This window comes from Puma concolor, chromosome A1, assembly GCF_028749965.1.
Source record: "Puma concolor isolate L17-30 chromosome A1, mPumCon1.1.hap2, whole genome shotgun sequence".
Lineage (NCBI taxonomy): Eukaryota > Metazoa > Chordata > Mammalia > Carnivora > Felidae > Puma > Puma concolor.
The window spans coordinates 43,976,412-43,999,570 of record NC_141667.1 but is presented as its reverse complement, the minus strand read 5'-3'; the positions used below and the strand labels follow the sequence as shown (position 1 = coordinate 43,999,570).

Here is a 23,159-nt window from a genome sequence, read left to right as displayed (position 1 = left end):
CTTGCACTTTGATGTTACGGAAACGTCTTCTTTCCCGAAACCTCATGAGTTAACCTCTGCTAGCTTCAAACTTTTCTTCTGCCAGCATCCTCACCTCTTTCAGCCTTCATGGAATTGAAGAGAGTTAGGGCCTCGGTGACTCTGGATTAGGTTTTGGCTTAAGGGAATGGCTGGTTTGACCTTTTGTTCAGACCACTCAAACTTTCTCCATCTCAGCAATAAAGCTCTTTCACTTTCTTATCATTCATGTGTTCACGGGAGGAGCAATTTTAGTTTCCTTTAAGAACCTTCCCTTTGCATTCACAACTTGACTGTTTGATGCAAGAGGCTTACCTTTTGGCCTATCTCAGCTTTCAACATGTCTTCCCAAGCTTAACCATTGCTAGCTTTTGATTTAAAGGGAGAGATGTGGGATGGGGCTCTTCCTTTCACTTGAATGCTTAGAAGCCATTGTAGGCTTATTAATTGGCTTAATTTCAATATTGTTGTGTCTCAGGGAATAGGGAGGCCCCAGGAGAGGGAGAGAGACAGGGGAACAGCCAGTGGCTGGAGCAATCAGAACATACATAGCATTTATTGATTAACTTTATGCTCTTACATGGGCATGGTTTGTGGCTCCCCCAAACAAGGGCAATAGTAGCATCAAAGATCACTGATCACAGATTACTATAACAAGTGTAAAAATAATGAAAAGTTTAAAAATATTGCAGGAATTACCAAGACGTGACACAGAGATATGAAGTGAGCAGATGCTGTGATAAATGGTGCTGGTAAACAGGGTTGCCACGAACTTTCAATTTGTAAGAAACTCAGTATCTGTGAGGCACAATACAATGAAGTATGCCTATACTTAATTTATCAAATGTAGCTAAATAACTCATATTAAGCAAAACTTATTACATATTATACTGAAGGGATAAATGGTGATACAGTTTCTTTTTTCTCTTTTTTTAAAAATTTTTTTTTAGTGTTTATTTATTTTTGAGAGACAGAGAGAGACAGCATGAGCGGGAGAGGGCAGAGAGAGAGGGAGACCCAGAATATGAAGCAGGCTCCAGGCTCTGAGCTGTCAGCCCAGAGCCCAATGCGGGGCTTGAACTCACAGACCGCGAGATCATGATCTGAGCCGGAGTCAGACGCTCAACCAACTGAGCCACCCAGGCGCCCCAGTTTCTTGATCACATCTATTTTTACAGGGAGAAAAAGTTCTATCACAAAGTGAAAGGCTCAAAACTTTTTTTGTAAGTTTATTTATTTATTTTGAGAGAGAGAGAGAGAGAGAGAGAGAGAGAGAGAACATGAGTTGGGGGGAGCAGAGAAAGAGAGGGAGAGAGAGAATCCCAAGCAGGCTCCGTGCTGTCAGCATGAGCCTGATGCAGCGCTCAATCCCACAAAGAGTGAGTTCATGACCTGAGCTGAAACCAAGAGTCAGACACTTAACTGAGCCACCCAGGCACCCAAGGCTCAAAACTCTTTGAATGATGTAATATTTGTTCTAGGATTGATTCTTTTACTCAAGGCATAGTTTCTGTTGCATCTTTCTAAAGTTCAATTTCTGGGAAGTTTCTCATGTTCCTTTTTTTTCAATTTTGGAGGACATGAACATCTTCCATGGAGTAGGTTTGCCTGACCCCAAAGCTGTGTTCAGAGAGCTCCAGTTGGGTTAGAGCATCATTTTCCCCACCCTCTCTAATTCTCTCCTTTTGTCCAACACATCTGCAAAATTTTCCAAACTTTTTTGCTATCAGTGATTTCAGAATCAATACTTAGAAAGTGTCTTGGCTTCCATTTTTTTCTCTACACTTCTCCATATTTTAGATTATTTTTCATAGTCTATCTCATGTAAATCATACTGAACAGTTTTTAAACAAGTAAACAATTGTCCCTCCCTAGAGCCTTCCTTGTCTTTCCACCTCTCACCTGCTCTCATCTATAGCCAGCTCTGGTATCACAGCCTGGGTCAATATGAAAAAGCCAACTTCATACTCAGTTAGATACTCATCACATACAGTTTATGACAAAATCATCTATTCCTCATGAACAGTGTCACCATTTTGACCTGTATTCACAGTCTCATAACTGAAGATGTGGTCAAAATAAATTTCCCCATGGAACTTACTGGGACCCCTTCCTGGAATTCACAGAATATGCTTCATTTTCTTTGCTAATTATAGTGGCACATATATAGTGATTATTCATACTTGTGTGCCAAAATTTTTCCTATATCTTCCTTCTGTATATCTTCTAAAGTTCCCGGTCTTTACTAAAACTGTTTTCATCACAGTTGACCTGGTTTGAAAATCAGTAACTCCGTTATCTTATCCTTCATCAATCTGTGTAATGTGTTTTTTTTTTTTTTTTTTTTTTAACTAAAGGAAAATTACAGACATTTCAGTACCATGAGTTTCTACCATGTTGGCACTAGGGTCATAAACCATCTGAGTTTGTCTTGAACTAAGCTGGTTTAAGTAATGAAAGTTATGTTTCCCAGACACCCCTTTCATGACACAAAAACTCTGTTTTCTGTAATGGTTTCAGAAAGTTGGAGGAAAACTCTAAACTGATATAGCAACCCTCAAAAATAGGTATGAAAAAAACCATTATTTTTAATGTAAAATGAATACAGTATAGATTACCTTCCTTCTTTAGCCATTGCCACTGTTTCACCCCTGAGCCCTGATGTTCGTAATCACAATTTACAGTTCATAGTAATAAATCACCCATTGTTGCATCAGTCTGAGTGATATGTCTTAAGTACACAAATTAAATGCATTGTACTCACGAGCATTACCTATCCATCTTTGACTTTATTGTAGATTAATTACTGTGCATGGTTTTGAGATAGTGCAAAATTTTTTTGTGAAAAAATTCTAGCTGATAATTTCACAATTTGGTGAATGGTATAACACTCACAGATCTAAAGCAGCTCAGTGAACCCAAGGCATAAGAATCGTGAAGAAAACTATACAAAGTCCCACCATTATCAAATTGCTTAAATCCAGTGATAAAGGGAAAATATCATAAGCAGAAAGAAAAAGGATACATTATTCTCATTCTGTCACAAGAATTACAACAGACGTGTCAGAGGGAAAAAACACAACAGAAGAAAGTAACTTCTTTAAAGCATTAAAACAAATTTTTTTAAGTGCCAATCTACAATTTACCCATCAGAAATAAATTTCAAAAGCAAAAGTGAAATACATATTCACCTTACTCTCTTATTACTTTCGCCCACAAAAGGGGAAGGAGTTCATTACCAATGGAGCTGCGCTGCAAATGTTAAAAGAGGTCCCATAACCATGAGGAAACTATAGCAGATGGACATCTGGAAAATGGTAAATACAGAGACAAATATAAGACTTTTATCCCTTAATATTTAAATATCTGCAGGAGATAATTGACAACTTAGAGTGAAAATAAGGACATATTTGTGGGTTTTATAACCTATGTCAAAGTAAAACGGGTGACAAGACCAGCACCAAGGCATGGATGGGATATTTTTATACATGGAAGTGTATTTTTATATAGTTCTTAAACTGCCATGACTGTAATATAATAATAACTGTAGTATGTTAAAGATGTGTATTGTAAATGTTTGGCTAAGAATCCATCAGGATCTAAAACACAATTACAAGCATAGTTAATTAAACATAAAGTATAATCAGAGGAAAAAGAATGCAAACAACAGATAAGCAAATAGAAAAGAGGAAGAAAGGTGTTAAACACAAACATCAGTAACAGCAACAAACATAAATGGCCCAAAAGACCCAATTAAATGTCAGAGATTGCCAGATTGGATAAAAAACAAACAAGACACAACTATATGCTGTCTATAAAACACCCAATAAATATAAATAAACATTGCTGAAAAGTAAAAAGATGGCAAATAATATACCATGCTAATACTAACCAAAAGAAAGTGGAAGTGGTTATGTTAATATCAACCAAATTAGACACCAGAGTGTAGAATATTATCAGGGAAAGAGGGCCACTTAATAATGATAAAGGGTCAAGAAGGTATCAAGAAGATAAAGCAATCCTAATTATTTGTGCACCAAATAACAGAGCTTAAAAATACTGGAAGCAAGAAAACCAAAAAAACAAAAAACAAAAAACAAAAAAAACCTGATGGATCTGCAAGAAGAAACTGACAAATTTATAATATATTCAGAAATTTCAGTAACAGTATCTCCGTACATTCGGGGAATTTGTGAAGAAGACCGCTTTTCCCAGGTCATCATACAGAAATCACTGAGCTTATTCTGTCCTCAAACAAGGATAACATTGATCCTCTGCTGAGAGATGTTCCTAGGCTCTGAAAAATGAGGCATTCAGGTTGCTGAACTTGGCTCACAGACTCAGATAACTCAACAACCAGCCACTCCTGGCAACCTGTCTGGACCGAAAGTGGCTAAACACACCCAGCAAGAAATTCAAAAAGAGAAGTGAGTCATCCCACCTCCACATCCCAGGAAGAATGAGGAGTGGCTTGGACTTAGGTGCATAGAACAGACAACCTCCAGCAGCTTCTATTCCAAACTGAGGCCCAGACACTTCAGGGCAGTTCCAGTGCTGGGCTCAGGTACTCACAAATGCTCTCATGATATTGCCCTGCTCCAGGCCTCCTGGGAGGGTACCAAACTGCAAGGGGAAGGCCCTGGGAAAGGAGCAAGGGGAATGGGATGGTTTGCATCTTCAGTTTGGGGGTTCAATTTGATGCATGGAAGTTTTTTGTTTTTATTTATTTATTTATTTATTTATTTATTTATTTATTTCCAACGTTTATTTATTTTTGGGACAGAGAGAGACAGAGCATGAACGGGGGAGGGGCAGAGAGAGAGGGAGACACAGAATCGGAAACAGGCTCCAGGCTCTGAGCCATCAGCCCAGAGCCGGACGCGGGGCTCGAACTCATGGACCACGAGATCGTGACCTGGCTGAAGTCGGACGCTTAACCGACTGTGCCACCCAGGCGCCCCTGATGCATGGAAGTTTAAGGACACTTTGAGATAACAAGGTAGGGAGCAACATGTTTATTCTGGGTTTTCTATGAGCACGATGAAGAAAACCAGCCCATTCAAACAAAATGCCAGAGACATTTACTTACTTATAAACATTACAGGCCTGGTAGGGATGTTGCCTAAACAATTTTCGTTCAGTGAAACTGCTCTCAATGACACATAAAAGAAAAGCTCCCAATCACCAGGTCTCCATCTCTGTCGAATCCAGCATTTGGTTGCTAGAAACAGAGGGGCTTACCCATCCCACCCTCTCTGAGAGGAACTGGGGAGAAGAGTGGAGGGAGCATCAGGGAAGTTTCCAATTCTGTCCTGCCCTTTGCAGCCAGAGCAGGAGGGAGAGGAGTGAGTTAAATAGGTAGTCACCTTCCTATGGAAAATTCTTCAGAGGAGAATGTCTCCCGGCACTGGTCTGCCACTGCCCAGAAACTGATCTGTTGATCACAACTGGAGAAACACAAATGACATGGGTCAGGCCCTGTGCCAGGATGAAGGTAATGACAGAGACAACAGGGTATTGATGAGGTTTTGTCAGTACTTAGGAATCACTCTCACCATTCCCATTCTGAGAAATTAATCAGACTCCTCCTCCTTTCCACTCTGGTCAGCCTTATCTCGTGGCTTGTCTAGATATACTGTACCCCAAGCCAGTGAGGGGGGCATTTGCATAGACAGTGTGGGATGCCACGGTAAGGAGGGATTGGTGATGTCCAGAAGCATGGGTTGGAATAATTATAGAGATTCAACATATACAAATAGTTGTGAGAATTCAATGAGATAGTTTGCACAAAGCAATAGTATGACACTTCACATATAAGAAATGCTCGATACATCCTTTTTTTTAATTTATTTTTTCAATATATGAAATTTATTGTCAAATTGGTTTCCATACAACACCCAGTGCTCATCCCAAAAGGTGCCCTTCTCAATACCCATCACCCACCGTCCCCTCCCTCCCACCCCCCATCAACCCTCAGTTTGTTCTCAGTTTTGTTTTTTTTTATTTAAAAAAAAAATTTTTTTTAACGTTTATTTATTTTTGAGACAGAGAGAGACAGAGCATGAATGGGGGAAGGACAGAGAGAAAGGGAGACACAGAATCGGAAGCAGGCTCCAGGCTTTGAGCCATCAGCCCAGAGCCCGACGCGGGGCTCGAACCCACTGACCGCGAGATCGTGACCTGGCTGAAGTCGGACGCTTAACCGACTGAGCCACCCAGGTGCCCCTGTTCTCAGTTTTTAAGAGTCTCTTATGCTTTGGCTCTCCCTCTCTAACCTCTTTTTTTTTTTTTTCCCCTTCCCCTCCCCCATGGGTTTCTGTTAAATTTCTCAGGATCCACATAAGAGTGAAAACATTTGGTATCTGTCTTTCTCTGTATGGCTTATTTCACTTAGCATAACACTCTCCAGTTCCATCCACGTTGCTACAAAGGGCCATATTTCACTCTTTCTCATTGCCACGTAGTATTCCATTGTGTATATAAACCACAATTTCTTTATCCATTCATCAGTTGTTGGACATTTAGGCTCTTTCCATAATTTGGCTATTGTTGAGAGTGCTGCTATCCTTTTTTTTTTTTTTTTAACCAACATGGGGCTTCAACTCGGGATCCTGAGATCAAGAGTCTTATGCTCTACTGACTGAGCCAGCCAGGTGCCTCTTGATACATGCTTATTATTACACTTCAACTTTCTCATCTGTAGAAGATATTCATCTAACAGATGCAGAGGATTAAATGATATAATGTGAGTAAATTACCTAACACAGTGCCCAGCATACAGTAGGCATTACATAAGCTAGACAATAGCACAGGAATGTCAAAGGCCTCCATGCGTCTTTGAGAAAATGTGTGAAAACCCAGGGGTAGAGGGAAAGAGTAGGTTTTTCCCTTGAAATTTAGAATATTTAGATTAGGCAGGAAACTTGCCAAATTTCTGTAAAATTGACCATGAAATCATAATGGATTTTTAACGGAGCTTGAAAATCCAGCCTCTTCCAAATAATCCATGTTTTTATTTCAGAAAAGTTCCTACAATTGTTCACCATTATTTAACAGGAGACAAACAGCCTGAGAAACATTCTCTCATATCTTTTTTTTTCCTAAATTATGGAGAGGCATTTTGAATGATTCAGTACATAAAAGCTTAACCACTAAAATATGCCACAAAGCAGAGTAGAGAAGTAAGATTGTGAAATGAAATAGTATAAATTATAAAATACCTTTTGAAATCCTTAATGCCATCATTAATGAGGGAACATTTTCTTTATGTACAATCTTTTCAAAGTGCCTAATTAGCAAATTAATACTACATGGAGAGAGCTCTTCTCAGCTTATAATTGAGACATTTGAGAATTCATATCCCCAAAAGATTTATATACTAGAAATTCTATAATGATTATTGACCTTAAAAATGAACCATTTTTTCTACACATTTGAAAAGATATGAAATATATAACATATACCACAGCTTCCAATTTGAATATTGGTTATAGTCAGAGAGATAGGACCAGCCTCATATCTGCCACTTATTGGCTATGGATGCTGGCAAATGACATAATTTCTTTCATCTTCACAGTGCCAATGTGTAGAAAGTAATTATATCTACTTCTCAGGGTCATAATGTCACTAAAATGAAATAATATAGAGCTTGGTAAATAGTATTTAGCAAATGCTTGAAAATAAAGTGGTACTCTTCTTTTCTTGTTTCCTTGATCAGATCAATACAAAAACCATTAGGTGAAGCTAAAGCAAGATAGATGACCACAGTGGGGTTAAGCGGACTCCTATGGTGGCCCAGAGCAGGGTGTGAAGGCCCAACCAAGCTAAGCACAATGGAATAGTTAGGAGTGTTGGAGCCCAAGCCAGCGAGGAGGGCATCGCATAGGGAGTGTGGGATTCAATGGTAACAAGAGATAAGTGACATCCAGAAGAGTTGATCAAATAAATACATTAAAGTTTCTCATTCCTGAGAAGACAGTTTCGAATATGGAAAAGGAGAAAACTTGAAGGAACCCTATGGTATTAGACTGGAATTGGGGATATTAGCATGAACCCATAGTTTTCAACATAAATAGATACAGAAATATAGATGTAAATACATGTGTATATGTAATACATATATTTTAATACAATTGTAATATATTCACTAGCTCTGTCCACTGAAGACAGGAAGCAGCAAAACTCCGATAACATTCAGCACATGTAGCTCCAAGATCTTTTCTAAAGAAAAGATCACACTCCCCTAAAAGGAACCAAGGTTCCTTGGAGAAATGGCTGACACCAAGTCTAAGGCAAGGAAAGTATAAGATGAGCCTGGGACATCTAGTGCCAGGAAGTAAAGAAATGCACAATGAAGTATGGAGACATGTCAAAAGGACTCTTTTGACTGGCCAAATCTGGAACCATTTGAGCATCAAAACAAAAGGTGATAGTAACAGGTTGTGACCACTGAATAAAAGTAGGAATCCATGAGTCCAGACTGAAATAAATAAATGAATGGAGATATTAAAGGCTTGATGAGAAACAGGATATTTACATAGTCTCAAAATACTTCCTTACAAAAATACTTATTAATTACAGTGGGAATACAAAATTACAAAGTGTAACTTTACAGTGGAGAAGCCTGACAGACAGGAATAAGTGACCAAAACTAACACTGCCAACTAATGGGACACATTGAAATTGTGAACCATCTGATAGAATGCCATGAGAATACAGCATCACTTCTGTATTCGTGATACACGAATATCAGATATTCAGACACGTATCTGATATTCGTGTCAAAGGTGCAAACCTAAACCTAAGCATAAGAAAACATCAGACTAACAACTCACAATGAGGGCTAGTCTACCAAATAACTGGCCTACAATCTTCAAAACGCTAAGGTCATGAAAGTCAAGACTCAAGAAGTGCTCCACAGTGAAGAAAACTAAAGAGATAAGACAATGAAATGAAGCATGGGACACTAAGCCAGGTTGTTTTGCTGTGAAGGACAATATTGGGAAAATGGGTGACACTTGGAAGAGTTGGAGAGTTAGATGACAGTCACGCAGCAGTGTCAATTTACTTACCTGGATAGTGACGTCATGGTTACGGATGAGAATGTTCTGGTTTGTAGAAAGTACACACTAAGTACTCAGGTAGTGAGGGAGTCATATCGGCAATTTAACTCAAAAAATTTCAGGAAAAAATATGCTTTTTTACTATTGCAACTTTCTGCATGTTTGACATTGTCTCTAAATAAATAAGCAAATGGAAAGTTAACAAATGAAGGAGGAAAACACTAAATCCACTCTGAAGGAAGGAAAAGGTATGTCAGACCGGTCACATAGTAAAGGGATGATATCAAACGAAACAGACACAATACATTTTAAAAGCTCAAAATTTTCTTAGAAGATCATAACAGGGATCGTTTTAGAAATGTATACCTTCTAGGTTTCGAATGACCGGGTTTACTGTTACGATGAATCATAACGCAGGAGTGCTTTAAATCTCTTCCCATCACCAGGCAAAATTTCCCTCCCCTCAGTGAAGAACATGAGAGGTTATTTTAGAAAAATAGTTTAGTGTGTCTCTGGCCAGCCAGCTTTGCTCATGATGACTAAAGAATTAGAAACTGCTCTTTGTGAGGCCGGGGGTATAGAGTCACTTGTGCCATGAAACATAGGGGTGGCTTGGTTAACAGGCTCTAATCATTAGCAGGATCCAGAACAATGATTTCCTTTTAATGCTTGAGTGAAGTGTGGGAACTCCTGGGCAGTCAACCCTCAAAAGTATGCCTGACACTTTCAAACTAAGCCAGTTCTGCTCATCATTTAGTGGCAACGGCCTTTGATAAATTAAAACGTTTTACAAGAATTACATTAAAACTTTCCAAAAGTTTAAAATAAACATCTTACGGCCTTTGATAAATTAAAACGTTTTACAAGAATTACATTAAAACTTTCCAAAAGTTTAAAATAAACATCTTCTCTTGAAGAGGAGAGACATTGTTATCATCAATTAAAAAAAAAAAAAAAAAAAGGAACAGAGGGAGACAAAAGAAGAACTCTAAGAACCAAGTAAGTTAAAAATGTGTTTATTTTTATTTTTGAAAGAGAGAGAGAGAGAGGGGGAGGGGCAGAGAGAGAGGGAGACACAGAATCCAAAGCGGGCTCCAGGCTCCGAGCTGTCAGCACAGAGCCTAACGTGGGGCTTGAACCCGTAGACTGCAAGATAATGCCCTGAGCTGAAGTCCGAGGCTTAACCAACTGAGCCACCCAGGTGCCCCCCCCCCCCACCGCCCCTAAGTAAGGCTTAAAGGAGTAAAAGGAGAAACATTTCAGGATAATTAGAAAATTAAACTAAAAATGATCTGGTCTGAGGTAATATATTTAAAGGTCTCCTATGTTTATTTTATACTAATGTGACCCATTTGCCCAAGAAATGTATACGTGTCCCTGCAGACGCCTAAGACATGCAACGATTTTGGAGGTAAATCAAAGAGAAGAATTATATCAAAATCACGGTCTCCATCAATAAATTGGAATTGTTACTAACAGAGGCACTAAAGGATCTCCCACTTTTTTTTTTCACTGCAATGGACAGAGTAGAACATGGGGAGCACCTGCAGGGTCGGGGGACGAAAATCAGAAAATAAGGCAGTACTCTGGTGTCCTATAGCCCTCCTGCTCTTGCCGGTCCCAGTGGACTGGTGACATTCCACAAAAACATCTTGATCACAACCATTTTTTTCTTGAAAGAATTTTGGTAAGGAACATTACAAAAATTGTTTTTATCACTTTCCTCAACCTTATCTTGACAGATTAAGTACGCAGTTACTTTTGTCAGGAGACACCGGGTGGCTTACCCAGGACAGCGAAGGCAGAGAAACTTCTTCGTTCAACACATGAGAGGAAATATCCCAAGAAACGCTGTTTTCTGACATAGACGGTGAAATTTGTCTTTACAAGGAAGTCGTGTTAAAGGCTGCATTCCTGTGATTTTCTTAGGTGCCTTTCAAGGCCTTTGCACAAAGCCTTGGCTCCACACCTTGTGCTTCCAGCCTCAGTGGCCCACCCTCCTGGGACTGACACATTTCTGGAATGTTTTCAGTTGGGTTTCTGAGGATTCCTGTGAGGAGGAACATTGCCCCAGTCATTTCTCAGGACAGAAATTACCGACCTTTCTGGTTTTCTATCAGAAGAAAAAAAAATTTTTTTCACATGGCTCTAATAGAGACTATTTTTGTAAAAATACATAAACAAAATTATTGGGTTTTGCGGGTACTGAGGACCCTGAGAAGCAGTGAAGAGACTTTTCAAATACCTTCACATATTTAAAAAAATGAGACTTTCTTTCATGATTTGATGACCAAGAAGTTGTGTTCTTGAGTAAGTTTGAAGTAGAAGTTTTAAAATATATTTTGAGGTGTTTTCATTTTTTTCTTCTTATTTTAATATTTTATTTTTTAATGTATTTTTATTTTCGAGAGAGGGGTGGAGGGGCAGATAGTGACGGGGGTGGAGGCTCTGAAGCAGGCTGTGTGCTTGACAGCAGAGAGCCCAACATGGGGCTTGAACCCTCGAACCTCAAGATCATGACCTGAGCAGAAGTCGGATGCTTGACTGAATGAGCCACCCAGGCGCCCCTATTTTTTAAACTTCAACTTTTTCAACCTAATTTTTACTCCCCAATGTCAGGTAGAAAACTGCTTTGGTGCCTAAACATTGAGTCACCAGAAATATTTAAGAAGAAACTTGCAGTAAATGTTTAGAAAATATTTTGATGAGGGAAAAATTGATCAAAATAATTTTCTAACAACAGCAGATTTTACTGAACAGGAAAAAAATTTTTAAGTAAAATATTTATGTGAAACCTCTTAAACTTCTAAACTCTGAATAAAAGACAAGGGAGTATTTCATTCATTCATTCATTCATTCATTCATTCAAATATAGAATTTAATATTTATTTTTCTTTTATTAGGGAGAGAATTTTAAATTCTGTTACCTGTAGCTGGGTAGCTGGAGACCTCTGGTCATTAAATTGGCTGTTTTGTACATTCTTTTTTTTTTTTCTTTTTTTTTTACTTTTTTTAAATATGAAATTTATCAAATTGGTTTCCATACAACACCCAGTGCTCATCCCAACAAGTGCCCTCCTCAATGCCCATAACCCACTGTCCCCTCCCTCCCACCCCCCATCAACCCTCAGTTTGTTCTCAGTTTTTAAGTCTCTTATGGTTTGGCTCCCTCCCTCTCTAACTTTTTTTTTTCCTTCTCCTCCCCCATGGTTTTCTGTTAAGTTTCTCAGGATCCACATAAGTGTGAAAACATATGGTATCTGTCTTTCTCTGTATGATTTATTTCACTTAGCATAACACTATGAAATACGGAGTTTTGCAGCAACATGGATGGAACTGTTCCGTACATTCTGAGCCTTTTCAGAATTAGCCTAAATTGAAGACAGAGCTAATTATCTCACTCATTATAATGGCTATGGTTCAGGAGATCCCTTACTGGACAGAAATCTATGCCCCTCACCATACTTCATATCAGAATCCATGTAAATGATTTCATTAAAAGTAATGTTACTTTAGTAAGCTTACTGTATAATTCTCTTAAATCTGCCAAATGTTTCTCAAACAGGGGTGGGGCCACACAATACTTTCCGAGCTGATTAGATGAGACCAAAGGGGCGGGGCTGAGCCTCACTCCCAGCCCCACCTTCCCGCCCCCATCCTGACCAAGCTAAGGACTCACCTCCACTGTTTTTCTTAAGAGAGTCCTGGAAAAATCATCACTTCTTCCCCAAAGCTATTAATTAGAGAGTGGAGTGATTTGATAGAATTTAACACAAAATCGTTAAATCTATATTCCACTTCTTTTCTTGAAAAAAAAGCGTGGCAGAAAATATAACCAACTCTTAGAACTGATATCTACAATTATAATATGTGATTAATTGGGACCAGAAGAATTTTAAATTAGAGATTCTATTTTTTCCTATGGTTGTTTTTCCTGGCAGGAATTCCCAACCTCTCCAGTTTTCTTTGTTGAAGTTCTTGTAAAAAGAATGCTCAAAGACCACAACAGATTTCAGGAATGTTACCTCTACCTATCATTTTATTCTTCTCCCAACCTGAAATACTATTTTTTGAATTAATTTTGAAATGGAAGTTTCAAAATATTTCTGGAACATATTTCTCTTTCCTTTAAATAAGGACTTAATTTCATCCTCAGATCTTAGGTGTAAAATAACCATTTTACAAAACTTATTTTTAAGTTTACTGAAACTTTGTATGCAGAGACTTTTAACAACTATATTTGAGGTATTTCAGTGAGGACCAGTACCTTAAACAGCCTTCCAACTAATTATGAAGAATAATAGATATCCTTAAAGAAATTTTGTTTTGTTTTTTTGTTTTGTTTTGCTTTTTAATTTATTTTATTTTGAGAGACAGAGAGAGAGAGAGAGAGAGAGAGAACATGCTCGCACATGGGGGAGGGGCAGAGAGAGAGAGAGAGAGAGAGAGGGAGAGAGAATCCCAAGCAGGCTCCCCACCAGGGCAGAGCCTAATGCACTGCCTAATGTGGGACCCGCCCCACAAACTGTGAGATCATGACCTGAGCCGAAGTCTGATGCTTAACTGACTGAGCCACCCGGGCACCCCTTCTTGAAGAATTTTTTAATAGAATATTCAAATCAAATAAGTTTAAAATTCTAACAATTGCATGAGGACCAGGGAGACTGTACAATGTTTGCCACTTTGTTAATTCTCATCTTTCTCTCTTTAGTATATCAGTTATGTTCTATCTAATGCATTATAACTATTATTTGAATTATAGTTAAGTTTTTATTAAAAATTTTTGCAAGTACTCTGCAAATTACTATCAGAAATTAAAACCCTTTCGAAATAAGTACAGCATTTCAAGTTTTATTTTTTGAATATTATTATTATGATTGTGGTAAGAACACTTAACTTAATTCTTGTCTCTTTTCTTAGGTGTCCTAAGCTTCTATTTTACATGTAACTTTGGATACTTCAGCTCTCTCTGATTATTAACATCTGTTTTTGTCACATTCATCCTGCAACAGAATAAAACCAGACCATCTCAAAGGGCAGAGCCACCTCCTACCCTTTCCCACAAAGTGTAGAGATCGCTTTGGATTTACAGGAATTCATAGCCTTTGCCAAAAAACCTGCCTTTTTTCACAATGGATCGCCTATTTCCTCTACGAGTTTGGTATCTGTGCTGCGGAACTGTAAGTGAACGTCTTCCATTTTCAGAATTTTCAAAACTCAAAAAGAACAAAGGTCTTTATTTGAGGTCTCAGGTTTGCAATTCCGGGAGCAGAGGTTCCAGCAGCCACAGTACCCCACTTTTGGGGTGAAAGCAAAGAGTTTTTCTGAAAAAGAGGAAGGGGGGCAATTACATGACTTGCGTAAAAGAAGAGAAAAAAATGTCGGCTGGTACTAACAAGCTAAGTTGCTTTTGGCTACGCATTGATAGACTATTCTATTGGTGTTAACAAACAAAACCGTGCCTGGTAGGCATTTCTTAACTGTTCAGTCTTCAGAAAGCCCACAGTCAGCAGTCGGATCATCAGGATGCCCCACTGACTTTACAAACAATTGCTTGTGAAACAAGTGACCCTTCTAGACCATTCAAGGGTCTTTTTGCCCGGTTCAAGGAGTTCATTAGCGTTTGTTTTAGAAAGGAAAATGGAACTTTATCTCAAAATGGACTCCGTGTCCAGGAGTTTTATACAATTCCACAACCCCAACTCCTAGAACTTGTCTAAGGCTTTTTTCCTAGGCGACTCCTTGTTCTTTGCCATCATCTCATTATCTTCCCAATATGCTGACTGACTTCTGCATGTCTCCATACTTAAGATACTAGTTTTCATTTAGACTTTTCCATCTGCATGGGAGGAACATTTTCCCTGTACACTTCTAGGTTTTTTTGGCTGGTCTGAGAATTAAACTGGCATAAAACAGATTAACAAACAAAACTTTAATTTCATATGTACAGGAGCCCCATAAAAATACAGATCCAAGGGCAAGTCGGGCAGTTGAGGCTTCTATGCCATCCTGAGCCAAGGACTGGGGCTTCAAAGGGGAGGAGGGTAATTCACAGGACTGTAGAAGAATAGATGTTTGGTAATTAGATGTTTGCCCTGCCACAGGGGAAGGTCATTCAGATAAACATAATCTGTGGTAATAGCTCTGTTTCTAGACCAGGCCCCCTAGCTAAATTCCTTTAGGTAGTTAAGGGAGAGGTAAAAAGTTTTTCTTCAATCTGCTGGGTTTTGATTGCCTTCAGGTCAAAATAATCCTTATGCCAAAGTGATATATTTTGGGGTCACATATTCTGTTCCTCTTCACATCTTTCTAACTTAACTATTTCCAATGGGAATATTATCAAAAGATTGTATCTCATCCGAGAACTTTCTCTGAAAAGCTGTTTCCGAGATAAAATATTTATTTAATTACATAAACACAAAGGTATATCAGTAGAACATGAGAAGACAAAGTAACTCCTTAAAATTGAAAAAAAAAAAAAAAAGGATGTGATTGTTTTTCTTTCTCTTTAGTTCATACTCCTCTTGGCCGCCTGGCAAAGCCTCAGTGTTCCCTCCCCCACAGCTCACATTCTGGCTACCAACCTTCATCTTCTCTCCCCCACCCCCCTTTCCCTTTTTCTTTCCCTTTCTAATGTGGATGATGCTATCTCCCCTCATTTGATAATGTTAACTCTAAATTCTTAGTCCATTCACGCAGTTGTGGGAAAACTGTCATCCCACGTCAGCTTACCAAGTGTATTCGTTTCCTAGGCTGCCATAGCAAATAACCACAAATTCAATGGCTTAAAACAAGAATGATTTCCTCACAGTTTGGGAGATCAGAAGTCTGAAATCCAGGTGTTGGCAGAGCCCTGTTCCCTCCAAAGCCTCTGGGGGACAGTGCACTGCATGGCTCTTTCCATCTTCTGGTGGCTCTGAGAATTCCTTAGCTGAAGGCCACTTCAATCTCTGTCTCCACGGTACTTTGCCTCTTCCTTTTCTCCCTGTATGTCTCTCCTATGTGTGTGTTTTATAAGGACACTTGTCACTGGATTTAGAGCCCGTCCAGATAATCCAAGATGATCTTTTCATCTCAAAATCCCTAACTTAATGATATCGATAAACACCTTTTCCTCAAATAAGGGCACATTCACAGGTTATGGGAATTAGGAAGTGGGCATATCTTTTGGGGACCACTGTTCAACTCATTACAGTGTGAATATTAGTCCCTTGTAATGAAAGGGCGGGCCTACGCCGGCCGACTCCATCTTGTTCTGTGTCCTTCACCTTGACCACACCTCCTCCCCTTGAGTAACACCCCCCCCCCCCCCCCCCCCCCCCCCCCCCCCCCCCGCCCTTACCTGCCTAACAGGACTCGGACCCTTCCCCAGGACCCTTCCCCAGCCAATCGGCTGAGGTCATAGCCATTACCTCACCAACTGCCCCTAGGCCCCAATAAAACCTTTGTCCTTTTGAAACTCGCTCTCTTTCCCTGGTATCCCACCGCTGCGTCGGTGCAGGTAGGGGATTGAGCTCGAGCTAGCTCGAATAAAGGCTCTTTGCTTTTGCATCGGACTCAACTCCCTAGTGGTCTTTGGGGATCATGAATTCTGGGCATAACAGTAAGTGTCAGGCTCCTTGCAACAAAATGAAAAGTTATGGTTCATTTAGCTTAGCTTCCCATACATTTAAAATAATTTAGTACTAAGTATGAAAAAAAAAAAAAAGAGTGATCTACTGCCCTCATGTCCAGAGAGTCAGTCTGAGAGGCCTGAGAAAATTGAAACTTAAAAGCTTAAGTTATGGGAAACGGAAACCTAACCAAGCTTAACCAGCTTGTTCCGCTTCTGTACAATTGCTTGGCGCGCCCATGTATTCCTGATCAATCATTATTGCCTGGCACATCCGTATATTCTTGATCAACCATTGTTACTTGGCACATCCGTGTACTCCTGATCAATCAATCATTGTTGCTTGGCACATCCGTGTATTCCTGATCAATCATTGTGATACCCGTACCCCCGGTTGTGGTCTGACCTAAAGGCAGGAACCAATCGAATACTGTTAAGTGTCCAACTTTAAACACCAACCAATCGCAGCTCTGTAACTGTGGAAAATTCCTGATTTCCCCATGACTTGTTTGTACCTGTCTATAAAAGGGGTGTAAAAACCTCTCTCAGGGCCTCTTGGCGTCACCAGCAATGGGGGCGCAGAGGTCCAGGTTCGAACCTGCAATAATGACCCTTGCTGCTTAGCTTTGACTCTGGACTCTGGTGGTTTGTTTTTGGGGGTCTCTTAGACTCTGGGCGTTTCAAGTCCATAAATGATTCTTTGGCCAATTGCTGTTCGATTTCTAGAACACAAAATATCTTCATTTTAAAAGTAAATGTCAATTCTTTGTTATACATGATGCAAACATTTGCCAGGTACAATGAGACAAGAGCATTCATATTGGACTTTTTTAACAATAGCAACAATATATCTTCTGAGGTTCAAATCTTGAGGAAAGGCAAATAGAAGTATATAAAACCCCAGTAGAGGCACTAATAACAATTCAGACGTTCATAAGGAATTGGGACACCTGGGTGGCTCAGTCAGTTAAACATCTGACTTCAGCTCAGGTCATGATCTCAGCTATGCTGACAGCTCAGAGCCTGGAGCCTGCTTCAGATTCTGTGTCTCCTTCTCTCTCTCTGCCCCTCCCCTGCTCACCCTCTGTCTGTCTGTCTCTCTCAAAAATAAACAAACATTTAAAAAAAGTTCATAAGGAATATATCCCTCGTTATGAAATCTTTTGTTGAAATGAAAAATTATGAAAACTATTTTTTGGTGAAAACTATGTTTTATTCTCTCTGCATTTGTCATGTGTCTTCATGTCATTAACACTGAGTTCCAACCATTACTAAACTTTTATTGTACAGTCATATTATAATTTGGATTAAAAAAATTAATGTTTATTTTTGAGAGAGAGAGACAGACAGAGTGTGAGCAGGGGAGGGGCAGAGAGAGAGGGAGGCACAGAATCCGAAATAGGCTCCAGGCTCTGAGCTGTTAGCACAGAGCCCAACGTGGGGCTCGAACTCACAGACTGAAAGATCATGACCTGAGCTGAAGTCAGGCACCTTACCAACTGAGCCACCCAGGCACCCGGGTATTATTGTTGTTGTTAACATCACTAAAGACACAAATCTGAGAAGAAAGGCTTGATCATTGCAGTAAAATAATTAAAAAAAAAATGTATAAAAAGAATATGAGGATAATAGTTATTTGAATTAGATTTTTGTGTTATTTTCTAATTCCTCCTTAGACTGTTTAGCTGTTGTGATATTGAAATTTATAAAAATATAATTGGTCATTCAGATGACCAAAATCTCTTCCTCATATATATGTGTTCATTGTCCACAGTTCCTGGCTCACGGTTCCTTGGAATTTCCTGAGTGATAAGAGCACTGGGAGCATCTTTTGTCATCATATTTGGTCTCTTGGCCTCAGTTCCTGAAATTGCTTCAGAGCCGTAGAGGTGAAATGGGTGTCTTATTATTCATAACAAGCTCTTTTCCACCACAGCTGGATTTGTGTCAGTGAGGTGACTTGGAGGACACGTAAGGATGGGGCTGATTGCCAGGGAAACCAACCCCACCCCAGCCTCCTGATTGCCAGGGAGGGAAGGAGGGTTGGAGGTTGAACCAATCACCAATGATCAATGATTTATTCAATTATGCCTATGTAATGAAGCCTGCATAAAAACCTAAAAAGAAGGGGTCCATAGGGTTTCCATGTGCCACGATGCCAGGCCCCAAACTCTACAAGGATAGGAGCTCCTTTGTTCAGGGCCTTACTCTATGTTTCTCTCTGTCTGGCTATTGATTCGTATCCTTTGATATCCATTGTAATTAATCAGTAATCTAGTGAGTAAACAGGTTTTTCTGAGTTCCATGAGCTGCTCTAGCAAATTAATGGAACCCAAGGAGGAGGTCATGGGAACCTCTGATTTATGGCCAGTTAGAAGTACCCGTAACAACCTGGACTTGACAATGGCATCCTAAGTTGGAGAGGGGTTGCCGGAACCTCCCAATTTGTCGCCGTAGGTCAGAAGCACAGGTAACTGAGCCTTTTACTTGTGGGATCTGACGCTATCTCTGGGTGAACACTGCCAGAACTGAACTGTCAGACACCCTTTCACTCTTTCTGCTCTCCCGCAGGGGCCCTGGGAACATTTCTCAGGTGTTTGGGTGAAACCATTCTAGCAAGACCAATGCAGCAGACTTGCCCCACCCATATCTGTATTCTTTAACAAAGCTAATGACCCTCCTCCGTTTTTAGGTAACAAACCAACATCGAGTACTTCCTGCGAGCCAGGCTCTCTGTAAATATTTTAGACGTGGAGCCTTGCTTAATCCCAGCGGCACCACAGAGATAAGTATGATCTCCCCTTTTACAAACGAGGGTGGCAAGACACTGAGACAGCTCTTTTCAACAAACAGAACATGCTGGTGGAGCCAGATGGAATTCAGTCTGCTTGACTGGAAGTTTGTACATACAAACAATTCACTGTATAATGGTAGCTGTCCAAATTTAAATATATATGCTAACTTTCTGGATTTTGACAAGTAATGTTATTAGAAACCTGCTAACACAGAAACTTTTTTCTTTTTCTTTAAAGTTTATTTATTTTGAGAGAGAGAGAGTGCAAGTGTGAGCAGGGGAGGGGCAGAGAGAGGGGGAGAGAGAGAGAATCCTAAAGCAGGCTCCGTTGGGCTTCAGCACAGAGCCCAACACAGGGCTTGATGCCACAAACTGTGACATCATGACACGAGCCAAAATCAAGAGTCAGATGCTCAACCGGCTGAGCCACTCAGGGCACCCCCAGAAACTGTTTTCTAGCATGTAAATCTCTATGGGAACTGATGAGCCTCTCATACACCTCAATTAAATTCTTTGTGTGATTTGGACAGTTTAAAAGTTACTTCAACTTTGGAAATTAAGGGTTTCAAAATTTTATCATCATCATTTCATTTCATAACCCTCTTTCCATTCTCTCTTTAGCAAGAATCATGTAAAAACCTGATGAAAGTTTTATCTTATTGAAAGATTTTTAATTTAAAAAAAAAATTTTTTTAACGTTTATTTATTTTTGAAACAGAGAGACGGCATGAACGGGGGAGGGGCAGAGAGAGAGGGAGACACAGAATCCAAAACAGGCTCCAGGCTCTGAGCCATCAGCCCAGAGCCCGACGCGGGGCTCGAACTCATGGACCTTGAGATTGTGACCTGAGCTGAAGTCAGACGCTTAACCGACTGAGCCACCCAGGCGCCCCAATTTTTTTTTTTTTTTTAACTTAAAAGTATAGAAAGCGATTTCTGTGAAGAATTAAAACCTAAAAGTAAAAAATTTTGTGTTTCATTAAATGTGAATTAGGGGCGCCGAGGTGGCTCAGTTAAGTATCCAACTTCAGCTCAGGTCATGATCTCACACTCTGAGTTTGAGCCCCACATTGGGCTCTGTGCTGACAGCTCAGAGCCTGGAGCCTGCTTTGGATTCCATGTTTCCCTCTCTTTCTGCCCCTCCCCACTCCTGCTCTGTCCTCTCTCTCTCTCTCAAATATAAATAAACATTTAAAAAAATGGTGAATTACTTATGAAATCATTTTTGAAGGAGGTTAATATAGAAGAGGTAGGACTTTTATACTTGTTTGAGGCCCTCCATGAATTTAGTGCCAATCCTACAGGATGCCAGCGGGGAAGTCTTCTGCTCATCTCACTATGGTAGCTGGCAATTTAAGAATCCAGCCCCATTAGGCCTTTGGTATTTTTGCATTATTGGCCATCTTATAGTTACCATTATTGAGAGACTCCCATGAATCAGGCACTGGCCAAATTCATTACTTTTTAATCTCATGGAATCCTTCCCACACTCAGAAGTAGCTGTCATCACCATTTTTCAGATGAAGAAACTGGGACTCATTAGTAATAGATCACATGTATTGAGCATTCGTGTATTTGACCATGTCGCCTTGCAATTGTGACCTCATTTAATACTCAATCCTGTATTTTACAGATGAGGAAATTGAGACTCAAAGAGTTTGTTAACTTGGCCACAGTCGGAAAACGAATGCATAGCGAAGCCAAGATTCTTCAGGCCCTTGCTCCTGGAAAAGGAGGGAGGGAGGACAGTGGCCACCATGTAATGCAAAGTGTGAATTTCCCCACCCAGGAAAGATGGTGGGCTGAGGTAAGTCATGACAGCCATCTTTGCAATGCTCAGAAGTTGTCCTGAGGAAAAGGAAGTTGATCTCTTCAGGGTGGCCCCAAGAAGGCAGAGCTGTCATCCCAAGGCCTGACTTCCCTCTTACTGAAGGAAGAATTTTAACTCAACAGCTGACAAGGAGTGGTTTCAGCAAGAAGTGGACTCCTTTCCACTGACATGTGGTTCTCCACTTTTAACCTGCTCACTGATCACCCAGGAGCTTGTTTTTACAAAACAGATACTCACGACCTTTTTCCAGGGATTCTCAGTAAGTGTGGAGCAGGACCCTGGGTGAACCTGTCCCAGGAGGTCAACACTAGGATACTGAAGAGGCAACACGTGGCAACCCTACTATTAAAGAGGGGATTCCTTCATTATAGGGGAGGTTGGACTGGATGATCCCTAAGTTACCTTCAGAGTCACTGAAACCAGAACCGTAAAAATAAAATGCTGAGCTGCTAGGAACTAGGATTGGCTGGAAACTTCTGTGAGCTAAGGGCTCCACTTGATAAAAATAGCTGTATCGCCATCTGGTGGACTGCCTAAAAAGTCTTTATTTGCACTCCTTTATCCTAAAACCATAGCATGATTTTTTTTTTTTTTTAATTCTGATGCCCTTCACTTTACAAACCAGGAATCAGACTCAGAAAGGCTAGAGCCTACACCCCATATCCAGCCAGCAATCCCCAGTGTACTGCTTCCCGTAGGCTTGAATTGCACAAGACTGATCCTAGGCTTATCAATCACAAAATGTTCCAAGTTTTTCCTCCAGCAAGCAGTTAGGAGAAGGTTTAAGTTTTAGACAGCTGTCACGATGCAACAAAGTTTCCAGATACTTTAGTACTATATCTCTCAAAGGATGGGGCACTGCATTAAAAATGCAGAATTCTTGGCTCTATCTCATGTGCACACCTGTAGACTGACAGTTGGTCGGTGGATGTTTCACAGCCTGCGGGATCTCTCCAACCTAACCAGGTCCCAAACAGAAACCTCACATGTGTGCATCTGATTAGCAAAACCGAAATCACTTCTGAATCTCTGGCCACAGTTTAACGAGGGAGATGTAGTGTTCGCGTTCAATGTTTCTCACTTTCCAGCTTCTGCAACCCCGGAAGGCATCTTAGGGGAAAAGAAAAGCAAAGCAAAAGTTGGGAGAGATGCTGAGCAAACCAATCAGAATCTTATATATCTATCCCCCTTGACCATCCCCCCCCCCCCCCCCCCCCCGCCGAACCCTCCTCTCTTACCTCTATGTTGCAGTCGAATTCCTGGAAAGAGTTGTCTATTCTGTTTCCACTTCCTCACCTCCCACTCATTCCTTACATTACAACTGCATCCCTCTCATATCGCCTCTCGGCACATGACCTTTCCAATCCCCTTGCTTTGTCTCCCCCTCACCTCCCAGCCCCCTTCCACTCCTATGTGGTGATTGCCAAATTCTGCATTTAGCACCTCACTGCCCTCAGTCTGTGTTCTCTGCCTCGGTGGTCCTGTCCACTTGTGTGTATATCTACCACCACGTGCAGATAATCCCCCAAAGGATAACTCCAGCCATACAATCTTTCCCAAAGGACAGACCCAGGTTTCCAGGTGCATCCTGAACGTGGCCAACTGAAGCACAAGCAACTCAAACTCAACATGTCTAATATGAAATCCATCACTTAAAAAATGTGTTCTTCCCCCTGCGTCCTAGATGTCTATGTCAACTGTACAACTACCCACTTGCTAAAGCTAGAATCCTGGGATTCGAATGGATTCTTCTCTTTCCCTTTTCGGTTCCTACATTCAAATTGTCTCTAAGGCCCATAAATTCAGTGGAGCCCTTTTACCTGAGTTCCTGGGCTTAATAAG

General features: G+C 40.3%; 1 long non-coding RNA gene across 2 annotated transcripts in view; it reads left to right on the top strand.

Moving 5' to 3' along the window:
- The window catches only part of LOC147584133 (uncharacterized), a 35,621-nt gene extending 13,784 nt beyond the window's left edge, over positions 1–21,837 (top strand). The window contains exons 3-6 of one of the 2 annotated variants that reach the window (XR_015245106.1): positions 3,241–3,335; positions 14,093–14,260; positions 18,467–18,581; positions 21,120–21,837. This is a non-coding gene — a long non-coding RNA (uncharacterized LOC147584133). Of the gene's footprint in view, positions 1–3,240; positions 3,336–14,092; positions 14,261–18,466; positions 18,582–19,384; positions 20,121–21,119 lie in introns of those variants that run through there. The other variant, XR_015245179.1, reaches the window with a different exon arrangement.
- The last annotated feature ends 1,322 nt before the right edge of the window (positions 21,838–23,159 follow it).